The sequence below is a fragment of the Lemur catta genome, chromosome 10, assembly GCF_020740605.2.
Source record: "Lemur catta isolate mLemCat1 chromosome 10, mLemCat1.pri, whole genome shotgun sequence".
NCBI lineage: Eukaryota > Metazoa > Chordata > Mammalia > Primates > Lemuridae > Lemur > Lemur catta.
In genome coordinates this window covers 80,850,359-80,863,703 of record NC_059137.1, presented here as the reverse complement: position 1 = coordinate 80,863,703, position 13,345 = coordinate 80,850,359, and the positions used below count along the sequence as shown (strand labels likewise).

The window sequence follows — 13,345 nt, the reverse complement described above, 5'->3', positions numbered from 1 at the left end:
TCATGGGGAAACCTTTGTTCCTGGAGAGGAACAAAATGCATCAGCCACGGCCATCCATCGTGAACAGACCTGGAACCTGGTTCTATCACACTCACCTGGTCAGCATCCAGAAACACAGGGGCCAGGTTCTGAGCCACCCAGGGGCAAGTAACCTCTGATCTGGAGGCTCCCCAGGTGATCCTGAACCTGCTGCTGAGGCTGAGAAGTCCTGCCCCAGCACCAAGCCAGCTCTCCAGCAGGCTGGCCAAATCCGGGCATGCTTGAAGCCAGTGCAACTAGGCACAGGTGACCGAACAAAACCACCCACACTGTTCCTCCCAACTACTTTTTTCCCTTCCTCTCCTTTTTACACCCTCAGGTCCAAGGTTATGTTCAATTATGATTTTGGACCAGGGCGTGCTCAGAATGCTGCACCTGTGCTGGGAGGTATCTCAGGAAGATAAAGAACAGGATCCTAGAGCCCCCTTCTGCAGCACCCCCCCCCCAACTCCAGGTCAAAGGAAGCGAATCTGAATTGTTCCTAAAGTCACTGATAAGTTGCATGTTTACTGAAAAGCAGGCCTCCAACTACAGTTTAGAAAAAACTCAGTGATCATAGCTTTCCCACGAGGAGGAATCCTTTTTCTTCAAGTTTAGTATTCAAGGACATAAACATTTGGTTTGGACAAGTAAATAAGGACTGGGAACAGCGGGTTGTTTAGTTCTCTTGGCATATTTTATAAACAAGGGGCAGGCTAAAAAGCAAATAATGCCCTCATTAGGAAAACTAGTGCAGATTCACGGCCTGGCAGCACCCTCTGTGCAGGTTCACGCAGATGCCAAGGGCAGGATGTGTGAGGCGAGGCTCAGAGCACTGTGTGTGCGGGGTGACGGGGGGAGGAGGGAGGAATGTATCCGTCAGTTGGTTAATTAAAAGTGTTAATAAAAAGACTCCTGTGTGCAGAAAACTTTGAAAACTGCCATAGGGAACTGCTGAGGACCTTGCAATCAATTTAAAGTTAAAGGAAAACAACAGGAAAATATCAGGAAACAACTTGCACAGAGGAAGCACTGACCCAATGCTGTGGCCTTTCCTGGAGGCCCTGCTAAAGCTGCCTGAAGGCAGGGTTTCTCACTCTAGCAGGCATCACTGCATTACACAATGCAGATAGTCAACCAATTAACTTATGAACTAAATTGGACTCAATCCACATCTTTTAAAGGTGGAGAAGCTGTTCCAGGCTAAAAAGCCAATTGTTAGTCCAGAGGCCAGTTCTGAAAAGCTACAGGAGCTGCATACCAAGGAGCTCACGGTCGCCTTTGCTCAACCCCCTTTTTTCTGGAAATACCACATTTAATGCCCGAAACCTAGAAATCGTTTCTATTTCAAAGTGCCTCCTTGAACACTGGCATAGCACATGATTTTTCATTCTGCTTACAAAATTGCACTTCCTTTTGCCTTTATGGAAGTTTACAACTTCAGGTGACTTAAAACCATGAAGTAATACCAAACAACAAAGCACACCCTCCCCCCTTTTGCTACAGCGATCTAGGTGCTGTTACAATGAGAAACAGTCCAGCACAGGCAGCCTTAGCTTGGCAGGATTCTACCCCTCTAGGCCTTAGCAGAGCAGCTGCCTGTAACTATATAACCCAAGAAGTGACAACTCAAGAGATGGATGCACACAAAAATAAAACCAAATATAAGGTTCATGCTTCGCTCTTCCGGAACCACCTCATAATGGATCAAATACTTTATCACAGAGTTTTGAGAAATGATGCTATTTTCTACAAGATATAAAATGTCCCTCACGGGCTCTAAAATGTTACCTTTTTAGATGTTTTAAGATGTATATTTAAATAAACACATATTTTAATAAAGGTGTATCACTGTGGTGTCTCTGGAATTGGAAAACTCTGCTCTTCCATTCCTTTGCTCTAGTGGCAAATACAGATATTTTCCCAATGAGACAACCAGTTTAAGCCAAGACTATCATCATAAGTTGACCAAGCAACTAGAGACCCTGAATTCTAAAATTTTCTCAATGACCTATGCTATACATACTGTTCAATGTTTAATTTATTTTTACATATTTTATAGCCATTTTACTTAACATTTTTATCTTACATTTAACCAAATATGAATGTTTTTCCTAAATGATTCAATAACTTTAATAAAATTTGGGTCCTATCCATTTTATTTGACTAATTCATTAGTGATTCATTCATTCATTCATTCATGGATTCATGTGTCCAACAAGCATTTGTGGGTGTGCACTATGTGCTAGGCAGCGGGGATGCTGTAAGGGACGAGGCCAGTATGGTCTCTCTCCAAGAGGCTTGCTGGCCAGTGAAGCCAATAGGCAATGGACAAGGCAAACTGATAAGATAATTTCATAGCACAACAAGTACAATGGAGGAAATAAAAATGGTGATGCCATGTTTGGGTGGAGGAGATGGATAAGGCTACTTCAAAAGGGATGGCCAGGGTAGACCTAAAGGCAAGTAATATTTAAGGTGCCTCTGAAGAGCTGGGGGAACAGTGTTCTGGGCAGAGGAAACAAGTGCAAAGCCCTCAGGTTTGGCTTGTTGCAGGGAGAGAAAGGAGACCTACATCTATGGCTGCAGCTTAATAAGACCCTAATTATGTCATTCACTTGCTTGCACTGGTAGACTTAGCTCCTTCTCAGGTATACCTGTGTCATAAACTGCACGACATTCATATGTTCTTACATCAGTATTCACCAAGGCACTCTGGAACAAGCTGCCAAAAACAGAAACTCCTCTAGACAGAGCAAGTTGCCTGACTTTTTGCTACCCTAGAAAATGCCTATCCTAAATTACTGCTGAATGACAGCCCAAGGCTGTGCATTACCTAGTTGTCTTCCTTCTCATCCATGAGTGTAAGCTCTGAGCTCAGGAAGTCCCACAGAATCTATTTCAAATGACTGGGAGTACAGTCGGGGTCTGGGAGAAAATGGTTTCTCTCTGCTCTTTTCCATTTCTAAGGTCAAAGTCCTTTTAATATATTTTTAAAATATATTGTTTATGAAATACTGCAGAAGAAAATAACGACTGAACAGAATAAATCATAAAATCCAGTATCTGTTATGTAGATGTAGGTATGGAGAACCATGTTAGTAGCCATTACTGCTGTGTTGTGTCTCTGCATAACAGTTACCTGCTTTAAAAACAAACCCAGTGCAAAATATAATATGCATCTCTCTTCTCACTTACATGTGGGCAGGGTCTCTAGAGGTAGAGAGTAGAAGGAGGGTTACCAGAGGCTGGGAAGGATAAAAGGAGGGAGGAAATGAAGAGAGGTTGGTCAATGGGTACAAAATTACAGCTGGGTAGAAGAAATAAGTTCTAGGGTTCACCAGCACAGTAAGGTGACTATAGTTGTCAATTATTTGTTGTGTATTTCAAAATAGCTACAAGATCTCGAATATTATCAACACAAAGAAACTATGTTTATGACAGCCCAATTATCCTGATTTGATCATCACACATTGTATGTATGTATCAAAATATCACATGCACACCATAAACAGTATTATGTATCAATAACGTTAATAAACTGCAAAAAAATAATATGTATCTCCATCATATCCTGAAATCCCCTTGTATTCTACTCCCTCTTTATCCCTGAAATGCAACAATATTAACAATAACAACTAACCCCTTTGAACAAAACTCAGGAAAAAGCACTGTCTCAGGATCCTGAGACACAGAATAACCTTTTATACTTGTGTAGTGCTTTCTACCTGCAAAGCCCTTTAACACTCATTATTTACTTATTTAGAAATATTTTGAGTGTTGTTGCTTTTCTATCAAGTTGGGCCAGCTGTACTGGCAATGAGAATGGGTATCAGAGGACCAACCCCAGCACTGTCACTTGTGGCAGGGAGATTTGGGACAAGTCACTAACATAGTTGAGTCTCAGAAACCTATTCTGCAAAACAGGGATAGAAGTGCTAACCTCACAGGACTGTGTGAAGATTAACTGACATTGCATGGGAAACTTCCCAAATCCTTGCCCAGGAGCTTAAGGTGTCCATTTATCTATTCACTGATCACACAGCACAGGTCTACAGAGTTTGCATGACTTGCCCAAGGTCACCCAGCTAGTAAGAGGCAGCACTGACCCTTTAACCACAAGTCCAACTGCCCTGTGAGCTTCACAGCTTCTGAGAACCAGCTGAGGACTCAAGGACAGCAGGAAGAGACAGCTGAGGAGTGCCAAATTCCATACACCAGACTCTACAGGGTTGAACATCCCTAAACCAAAAATCTGAAATAGTTCCAAAATCTGAAACTTTGAGTGCCAACATGATGCCACAAGTGGAAAACTCCACACATGACCTCACGTGATGGGTCACAGTCAAAACACAGGCACACAGCAATGAAGGTGACGTTAACATTGCAGAAAAAGTGCCTACGGGGACGTGGTGAAGACGTGTGATGGGTTCATTGAGGAGCTAGAGCAGCGTGCATTCGTAACAGAACAAGAAATCATGTCAGTTTATAAAATCACAAAGAGACTTCTTAGACAAAAACTATTGTTAATGAGGCAGATGACTCTGGAGAAACATTTAAAAAAGCCATGCAGCAGAATGCCTCCTCATCCCTAAAGGACCCCCTTCCTGGTCCCTCAACCATTTCTGATGTTTCTTCTCACCCAGAAAAATAAAACAGTATACAGTAACCTTTTAATCAAAACACAGCATCGTAGGTAGAGACTGAAAGCCTCCTAGTTTGTTGTTACCGTTGTTTAGCAGCTGATGCAGGTATTCCAGTGATACTACTGTGCTGCTCAGTCACCCTGAATGCATTATTTTTTTCACTGTATTAATGGTATGTCTTATTTTTTACTGTTAAGTACTTAGGTGAACAAGTGTAGGAAAACGATTGCTTATTGGTAGCATATAAACCCAGAGTGAGGAATGATGGTGATGCCAAACCACCACAGATTGTCCACATGAGTGGCTGAGTTAGTGATACTTTTGCTTTCTGATGGCTCAATGTATTCAAACTGTTTCGTGCACAAAATTATTAAAAATATTGTATAAAATTACCTTCAGGCTATGTGCATAACGTGTAAATGAATTCTGTGTTTAGACTTGGATTTCATCCTCCAGGTATCTCATTATGTATATGTAAATATCCCAAAATTCAAAACATTCTGAAATCCCAAACACTTCTGGTCCCCTAAGCAATTTGGATAAGGAATACGCAACCTGTATTAAGCTCACGGATAGAACTTTTAGAATTCATGAAAGTATATAACACATGACAAATAATTGTTATTTTTATTTAATGGAAAACAATGTTGCCTCTGAGATTTTTCTCAGCCACTGAGGAGACTCAGTTTTTTCCAATAGAGCCCCTTGGGCTGCAGTGGACAGGCCCCATTTTTCCTCTGGTTTCCAGAGGGGCCTGTCTGAGAGGGGGCACAGAGAACAAGCAGCCCTGAGCCTCTTAACCTGCAAATTCTGCCATCTTGTTCTCCAGAAATCCAAGGCTTAAACCAATTCTTTGAAAGTCAGGGTACAAAACATCACTTCTTGCAAAGAACGTTTTGATCAAGCTCCGCTGATCCTCTCCTCCCCAAATCAAGCCAAGCATGGATTTCCAAAGCATAGGGCCAGCATAGGTGGGAAATCACCTGACCCGGGGACACCAAACCTCTGGGCCAATGCTATTCCAAATCCATTGTAAACAAGACTGTTCCCCTTCCTTAGCACAGACTTTCACACAGAGCATAAAAAATGTCTGTGGCATTCATGTAAAAAGCTTTCAGCAAAAGCTTACGGTGATCCACATAAAGATGATCTGAGGGACCAACCAAAATTTTTTTGACAAAATTCCAAGTCCGTCAAGGGAGGTACTGTCTCCCACCAAATCACCTCTCTATGTGAGGAACAGAGGGCACCTGGGGCATGGCACATCCAGTGTGTTGAATGAGCCGTCTCAATATGGAGCCTTGGGAACAGGCAGTCATTTGCACAAGATATTAATTCCCCCCAAAGCCTCAAAAAGTCAATCAGTCAAAACAAATGACCCTTTCAGCCTGAAAAGTACCCACTCAGGGTCCAATTAGGAAAATAGGGTCTGTGTATATGCAAGTGTTGCATTTGCATTTGATTAATCCCATGAATTATCTAACAGCCTCTAGAAAGATTTTTTTTTTCCTTTTAGTTGCTTCAGGTCCTTCTTTCAATGTTGTGTTTAATTATTGCGAGGGCAAAAAAAAGTGCAAATCTCTAAAAAAGTGTAACTGCAAAATTATTAGCACCACTCATTTTCTAAAATAAAAAAAATCAGTAATTTGAGCAATTGGTTGAAAACTCACGGGCTATGAGTTTTAGTCAATCTTCCACACATCTCTTTTATTCATGATGAGCCAACTGCTGCTTAAGCTTCTGGACTGTTCTCCTTGTGAGATTATGCCCTTGGGTAATACCATGGGAAAATGCTAGAATCAGCCCAAAGGGAATTTGCCTTCATAGAGTGAGCCTAGTGAGATGACAACCACAAAAAAACGAAAGCAGGACACAACCCCCCACCCCCAACCACCACCACACGCGAAGGGCTGAGCGCTGTGCAGCGCAGCGCAGGTAGCCTGGACGCCTGCGCAGGGTTCCGTACTGCGCATGCGCCAGTGGCAAGCTCCCCTGCCCCCCACCAGCTGCTTGCGGTGCCATCTGTTACCAGCCTCGCCTGGGCTGCTCTCTCGGAATGGCTTTCTCTGAAGCCTGATCAGTTCACCCTGTCGGATGCAATCAGGTCAGCCTAGCACTCTACCAGCACTGGACCTGCTGCCTGTCACAGCTCCCAGGGCCACCAGCTCGGACATGGCATCTGTCGGGAAGACCTTTCTTGTGAATCACTTGCTGCATGGCAAAAGCGGTGCACCACCCCACCTAGGACAGGCCCGAGGATGTTCTTGACTTCCTGCAGGACACAGGCGGAAGTGTCCTCCATTCCTAACCGCATACTTGCCACGCTCTGAACTGTCCCAGGTTCTACCACAAACTCGCCGCACGCAAGCACACGCACACCCAAGTCCCACCCTTCTGCAAGAAGTGAGCGCGGTGTGACGCAGAGCGGCGGTGCTCGCTCACAGGCCAAAGTCCTCCGGGCCGCAGAACCCAGGAACCAAGACAGCGTGTTTTTATCAAGTCCTAAGCTGTCAGTTGAGGCCTCATAAAGTCTTCATTTGAAAAATAAAAACAGAAAGCAACCCAACAACAACAACAAAACCCAAGCAGGCGGCGGGCTCTCCATCACAGCATTCAGGCTGTTGCATAACATTAACCCCAGTTCCCTTCTCCCAGCTTCTGTGCGGCTTGACATCACCTCTCAGCTCTGAACAGTCTTCTTGCCACTATCGGGCCTGGGCCTGTTTTCATTGGCCTCCTACGTGAGCACGCATGGGGGAAAAGACAATTCGAGTCCCCACCTTTGCACGCAGGCTCCCTGGCCTATGTGGAACACCACGCTGGCCTGATTTATCTCCCGCCCTGTTCCTTCCCTCTGCATCTGTGCAAGGAGACGCACGTCACTGGGGGCCACTTTCATGATTTTGTTGCCATCAGGATTAGCTGGATTAGGGGCCGGTACATAAGGACCCCCTGGTGCCGTGAGGAAGTTTCATCACCGGGTCAGCGTGGTGTGAACTATATTCTGTCAACACCACCACTCCTTATAGCCACCAAACAAAAAAGGGGGAGGAGGTTGGAGGGGGGTGTGGCAGAGAAAATGCTTTCAGTGCAAAATGTACGAACTTGTCACAGCAATCAATTCCCCCATGATGCATCTCAAAGTGTGTGCGCCATTCGAGACTATCCTTTCAAATGAGAAACCTATGCGATTCTTCTTGTAGCTACAAAGAATTTAGGGGGGTCTGCGGGTGGCAGTAGGTGGAAAGGGGAATACGTATAGGAATATGCAGAGGAAAAACAAAAAAGCCCACCCAAAATTTCTAGCCCTTTTCTAAAACCAGTTAAGCACTTTGGGAAGACAGTTGCACTTTGAAACTTATTTTCTTCAAGGCTAACACCTCCAAGTTAGTTCCTTTTCTGCCAAAGGACTACCATCGGCCCATCCAGTAGGGACTTCCCCGCTCTAACGCGAAGGAAAACAATGTGGGTAAGAGAGTAGTGGAGGGAATGGGTGTGGGGGGTAAGAGGATGGAGGGAAAAACAAAACAGAACTTTTAACTCCTTTCAAAATGTCAGCGACTGAAATTCTTCCTCCCAGGAAGTCATTTGGCCCATTTACCTACCCCATCCCGGCCCCACTTATCTGGACCCTGCATGAAGTAAACACACAGTTTGTGGAGAAAGTAATGGGATTTCTGCAAGTGTGTTTGAGAGTGTGTGTGTTTTATAGAGCAGTCCCTCTTGCACAGAACTGGGCTGTTCCATCAAAGCCGTATCTGTTATATTTCTGTCTTTCTCTTCTGTTTGGCGTATTCACCAACAAGAGAAAAGGAGGTAAGCTTTGGCGGCCCTGACCTGCAGCTGGAACACAATACTTTCGCACAGCCCTGCCGACCCCTGACATAAATTTTACACCGCAGCTGGCATTTACACACTCAGCATTACCATATGTATAGCTGCTCGGTGCTAATTATGCTAATCACCTGTCTAACTCGCTGCTGCGAAAAATGGTTGTATTTAGCAGTCCAGTGCCTACCAATGCAGCTTACTGTGTGGCTGAAATGTACATTCAGACGGCCCTGAATGGCAAGATTTTTCCACGTTGCTGGCTACATTCAGGCCTCAGAAAAATTTATTCAAGTCAACTGGTTTCGGTCCGCAACAAAAAAGTTACGAGAAAAAAGTGAGTGTGTTCTTGCCCTAACATTCTGGATCTGCTTGCAAGCAAAATGATAAATCAATTGGTGTGGGAAACAAAAAGGGAGAGAGATTTCTTTTGGGAGCCATGTGAAACTGTAGCCTATTTAAAAAAAAGAAAAAAAAAAGAAAAAAAAAAAAGGGTCATCCCATTCCCCAAATCTCTAGAAAGAGCAGTTAATAGATATTTAGCCCTAATCCCAATTCTCTCAAATTGCAAGCTTTGTTTGCAATTAAGCAAGGTATTAAACATGTGCAATTTTTTTTTCTGGATCATGTGTAGACCAAAATGATGGTATCATATTGATCATTTTTTACTTATTACAACAATGTGTGAACCTCATGAGGAAAAAAAGTTAAGAGGAAAGAAATAATTTCTTAGGCAGTTAGGAAAAATTCTTCTGTTTATTTTTTCCTCTTAGAAAGGCTTTATTTAAAAAGAGGCTGTGTGATGTTTAAGTCTATTTTGTGAAGGTTGCTGGTTTCCCACTAAAGGAGCAAAGGCAATTGGGGAGTGGGGGTGGGCAAGATGGAAGAATTCAAAAAAGAAAAAAAAAGTGGTGAGAGAGAGAGGAAGTCAAGAAGCCTACATTTTCCTTAATCTCAAAATTCCTGTTTTTATCATCACCATTTCTGAAAGCAGTTTTCTCAGATCACTCCATAGAATAAATTTCTTAAATCAAGATAATATTAGCATAGGTATTTTGACAATTCCCTAAATTCAAACTGAAATCCCATTTCTTCCGAGCTCACAAAACATGTTCATACTAATTTTTTTTAAAAACTCTGAACTTAGTCAGTCTAAGGACTGCTTAGGTTATTTGGATAGCTAGATAATGTCTAGTCATTCCAATTTCCTTTAATTGCCAGCAACATTGTAAAAACACTTTTTACTGAAGGGTAGCTCAAAGTGCCCAGTTACTTTCTCATCCCCAAATGACCATCATTAGCAGACTCCTTACTTCGGAAATTCAGAAAGCAGGAGCCAACTGGAAGGCCATTTATTTTACAATATATCTTGGGCTACCCCTCAGTGTTATAAAATACCAGAGCAGCTTTGTGACCAACCTCAGCTTCCCACACAGAAGGTGCACCACTCAGCAGTCTTTCTCTCACACAGGAGGAGGCTGTGAAGGAAGCCTGGGCTCTCCTATCCTTGCTTCTGCTCACCCTTCCACTTAACTACCAGCAGGTGAAAAAGATGATGTGCACAGTAACTTAAAGATGCTGCTAGAACGATGAGAGCTTTCTTCCTATCTGCTCCCCACCCCCCCATCCTGTCCCATATTTTATAAATGTATCTGACACAATGAAGCAACACTATCCAAGCCACATCTTGATTTCTTTGGCATCCCAATTCAAGTTGCTATTCTTTGCTATTCACAAGTGTTTATCTGGATTTTGTAGTTCCAAATCCTGGCTGTGCAGCCAAAAACACCAACAACACGACCACTACTGGGCTCACTGCAAAGCAGAGAGCTTACCCCCTCTCTATCCCTCTCAATCTTTCTCTCTTCTTAAATAGGAGATGGACCACCCTGCCTCGTGGCACGGAGTGGTGTTTACATTGCAATCCTTGACTGTGTAATACATCTGGCATTTTTGGGCAGGATTCCTGAGCTAGGGGCCAGAAGCCCTTAAGCAATGATTTAAGGGGAAAAAAATCATGCACATTGACTTAACAAAAGCCTATTTCCAATTCCTTTTGCTTACTTTTGTACATGTTTCATTAATAACTAAAAACTATCGTAGTTGCTAAATTGGGTAAGTCTACTGCTTCTTTTCATTTATCCTAACAATAATAAATAAAGCTTGTACTGTGGTATGGGTACTTGCTTCCCACCAGTCTCGCCTTCATAGCCAGTGGCGTTATGGGACCCACATGCAGTGTAGACTATTTGGGCCAACTCACACCTGGGTTTCTGGATTAGAAATAAGGTCCTGCCTCTACATTATAAATCTCTACAACAACCAACTTGCCATTCATTAGCAGGTACCTGAGGACCCACCAACAATACAGTTTCCCTAACACATGACAGCTGTTTTTCCAACTATGCTCTAAACCCCAAATGAGACAAAATAGTCATATTTTTTCCTGAAGGGACTCAGGATAGGATGCATCTTTCTGTCCATCAAACTCATAAAATCTTCCACAACAGTCAAGTGGTTTCCCAATGGCAGCATTCAGCTGTTATGGAAGGCTAATTATTTGTCAAGCCTAGTTAAAGGATACGTGTAGAAAAAATTAGACATTGCAGTATAAAGAAAAAAGCACCCCAAATCCAATGTAAGAAAAAAAAATCTAGTATGCATTATCATAAAGCACCCAAATTCAAAGATTAGAAGCAAAGAACAAGTAATAGAAGTGTTTATATTTTGATGACCCTGGTTCTATCTGTGTAGTCAAGGAATGTTCCCACTGAGAAAATCCTGAGGAGCTTCCTTCTTCTAAAGGGGCAGAAATGCCTTGGCCAGCAAAGCCCTCTCTCTGCTCTCTGGATGTCAACAAAGACCTTTCATAAGGATAGACCATCTAAAGCAATGGAGTTGGCCAAAATTTAGATAAGGAAATCTGTCCTCTTTCATCTCTATCCAAGCTCCATATTCCCATTGGCTTTGCTGACAGTTTCAACCAGGGAAAGCCTGAAGTAGGGCACCTGGGAGGGAATGGCACGGTTTGTGTTTCACGTGCCATCTCAGAAATTGCTACAGAACCCAATTCTTGCATAGTTCATAAGCCACAATAAGCACAGGGAACCAAGACCAAAGTCCCAGTCTCTTTGGTGGTTTGGTATGGATTGAAAAAACTTGTCAATGGATTCTAAAGTTACCTCCAAAGTCCACAAAAATGTCATGATTCTTCAACAGGGGAATCACATCTTCTGCTGACAAGAACCCATCAAAGAGTATGGTCTTGGGAGCAACCCTAACCAAGATAAGAATGCCAAAGATGCAAATGGCAGCTCTGCATTTGGTATCTCCCATAGCTGGTTTGAAATGGTAAATTTTCTAATTCCCCCCTTGCAGTCTATGATTAACCAAAGTTATTACCATTTCAGAGTTCACACCAGTAACTCCAGAGACACACTTGGGAGGAAATGACGTGGGCAGTTTAGGGGCGGGTGGAAGGAAGGATGGGAGCAAGAGAAAGAGAGCAAGAGAAAGAGCTGGAGAGAAGGGGGGGGAGGAAGCACAGAGGCAAAGGTATCAGCAATATTATAATAATAGAATCATACAGGTATGGCGATTATTTAGCAATGTCTTACATAGCTGGAATTCTCTCAACTTTTGCTCCCTCAAAATAGTGTCAAAACAGTGCCAGAAGTTAAAATACTGTACTGATGTAAAATGGCTTCTATTAAATCTGGTCCCCTTTGAGATAATTTTATAATAGTTCCATATCCATTTTAAAAGCCAAAAAAACTTTTAAAGTGAAACACATCTCCTCCCCAATAGAAGAGGCTAAATCTGGGCAGACAGCTGGCACAGCCACATGAGCAGCCCCTTTTCTCTGCAGAACTGTGAATCCCCCTCCCCAAAACAAGAAGGAAAGGAAGGGCAGACAAGTTCCAGCTTGCTCAGAGTGGACGGAGCTCTGGGGGTCACAGGCAGGTCAGCTTTGAAGGAGAAATCCAAATGAAATATAAACATGGCATTGTGGAAACCAGACAAATCCCCCATAGCTTGTCCAGCCAGCATTAATCTCGGCATCAGCTGTGGTGCATAATCTAAACAAACGGATCAGGCAGTTCATACATCTGGAAGCTGTCATCTTCTGGAACTCCAAGTGGCGTTATATATATCTGAAACACCCCACTGCCTACCCTGGCCTCTAATCTTGTTGAAGGGTCAAGAATGGCAGGCAGCAAAGACATACGAGGATTCACAGGGCCAACTGCCCTGTGTAGAAGACACCTGAGGCTATATGTTATTTTTAAAGCAATTATTGTTGGCTTCTCATTTTTCAATCGTTTTGCTCCAAATTATGGAAGGAACAGAACTGCCTCCACCTAAATCTGTGTGCCCACCATTGGAATCTAATAAATACCTATCTAAATAAACATATACTTCATTTAAAAAAAAAAACTCCCTAGGGGTCCAGGGAGCAGAAAGTAGCTGCATTTCATTCTGTCTTTCTATCCCTTGTGAAATGCCCCCCACATGATCAGCCTTAGAGAGCAGAAACTTGACAACGGAAGTAAAAGTGGACCCCATTCTGCCTTTCTGGCCTGGTATGTCTTAGTCCCTTGCTTCATAAGGGCTCCTGGGGGAGCAGAGTAAGTGGCTTGTGATAGAAACATCTGGAGGAGAGTGAGACCACCAAAGAGCTAATGCAGCTAGCCAGGCTTCTGAAAGTAGCTGTTATCTTAATATAAAAAAAAAGGTCAGTGGTATCTTCTATTAAAGCTTTTTAAAAAAAAGTCAACTTCATGCTAAAAACTTTCAGTCTACTGTGGTTGAAATGTAGCCATGCCTTTCTGCAAGATTAAACACCCCGCCAA

At 43.0% G+C, this 13,345-nt stretch overlaps 1 protein-coding gene across 4 annotated transcripts in view; it reads right to left on the bottom strand.

Moving 5' to 3' along the window:
* PTCH1 (patched 1) overlaps nucleotides 1–13,345 on the bottom strand; it is a 66,920-nt gene that overhangs the window by 37,347 nt on the left and 16,228 nt on the right. The window lies entirely within an intron of this gene.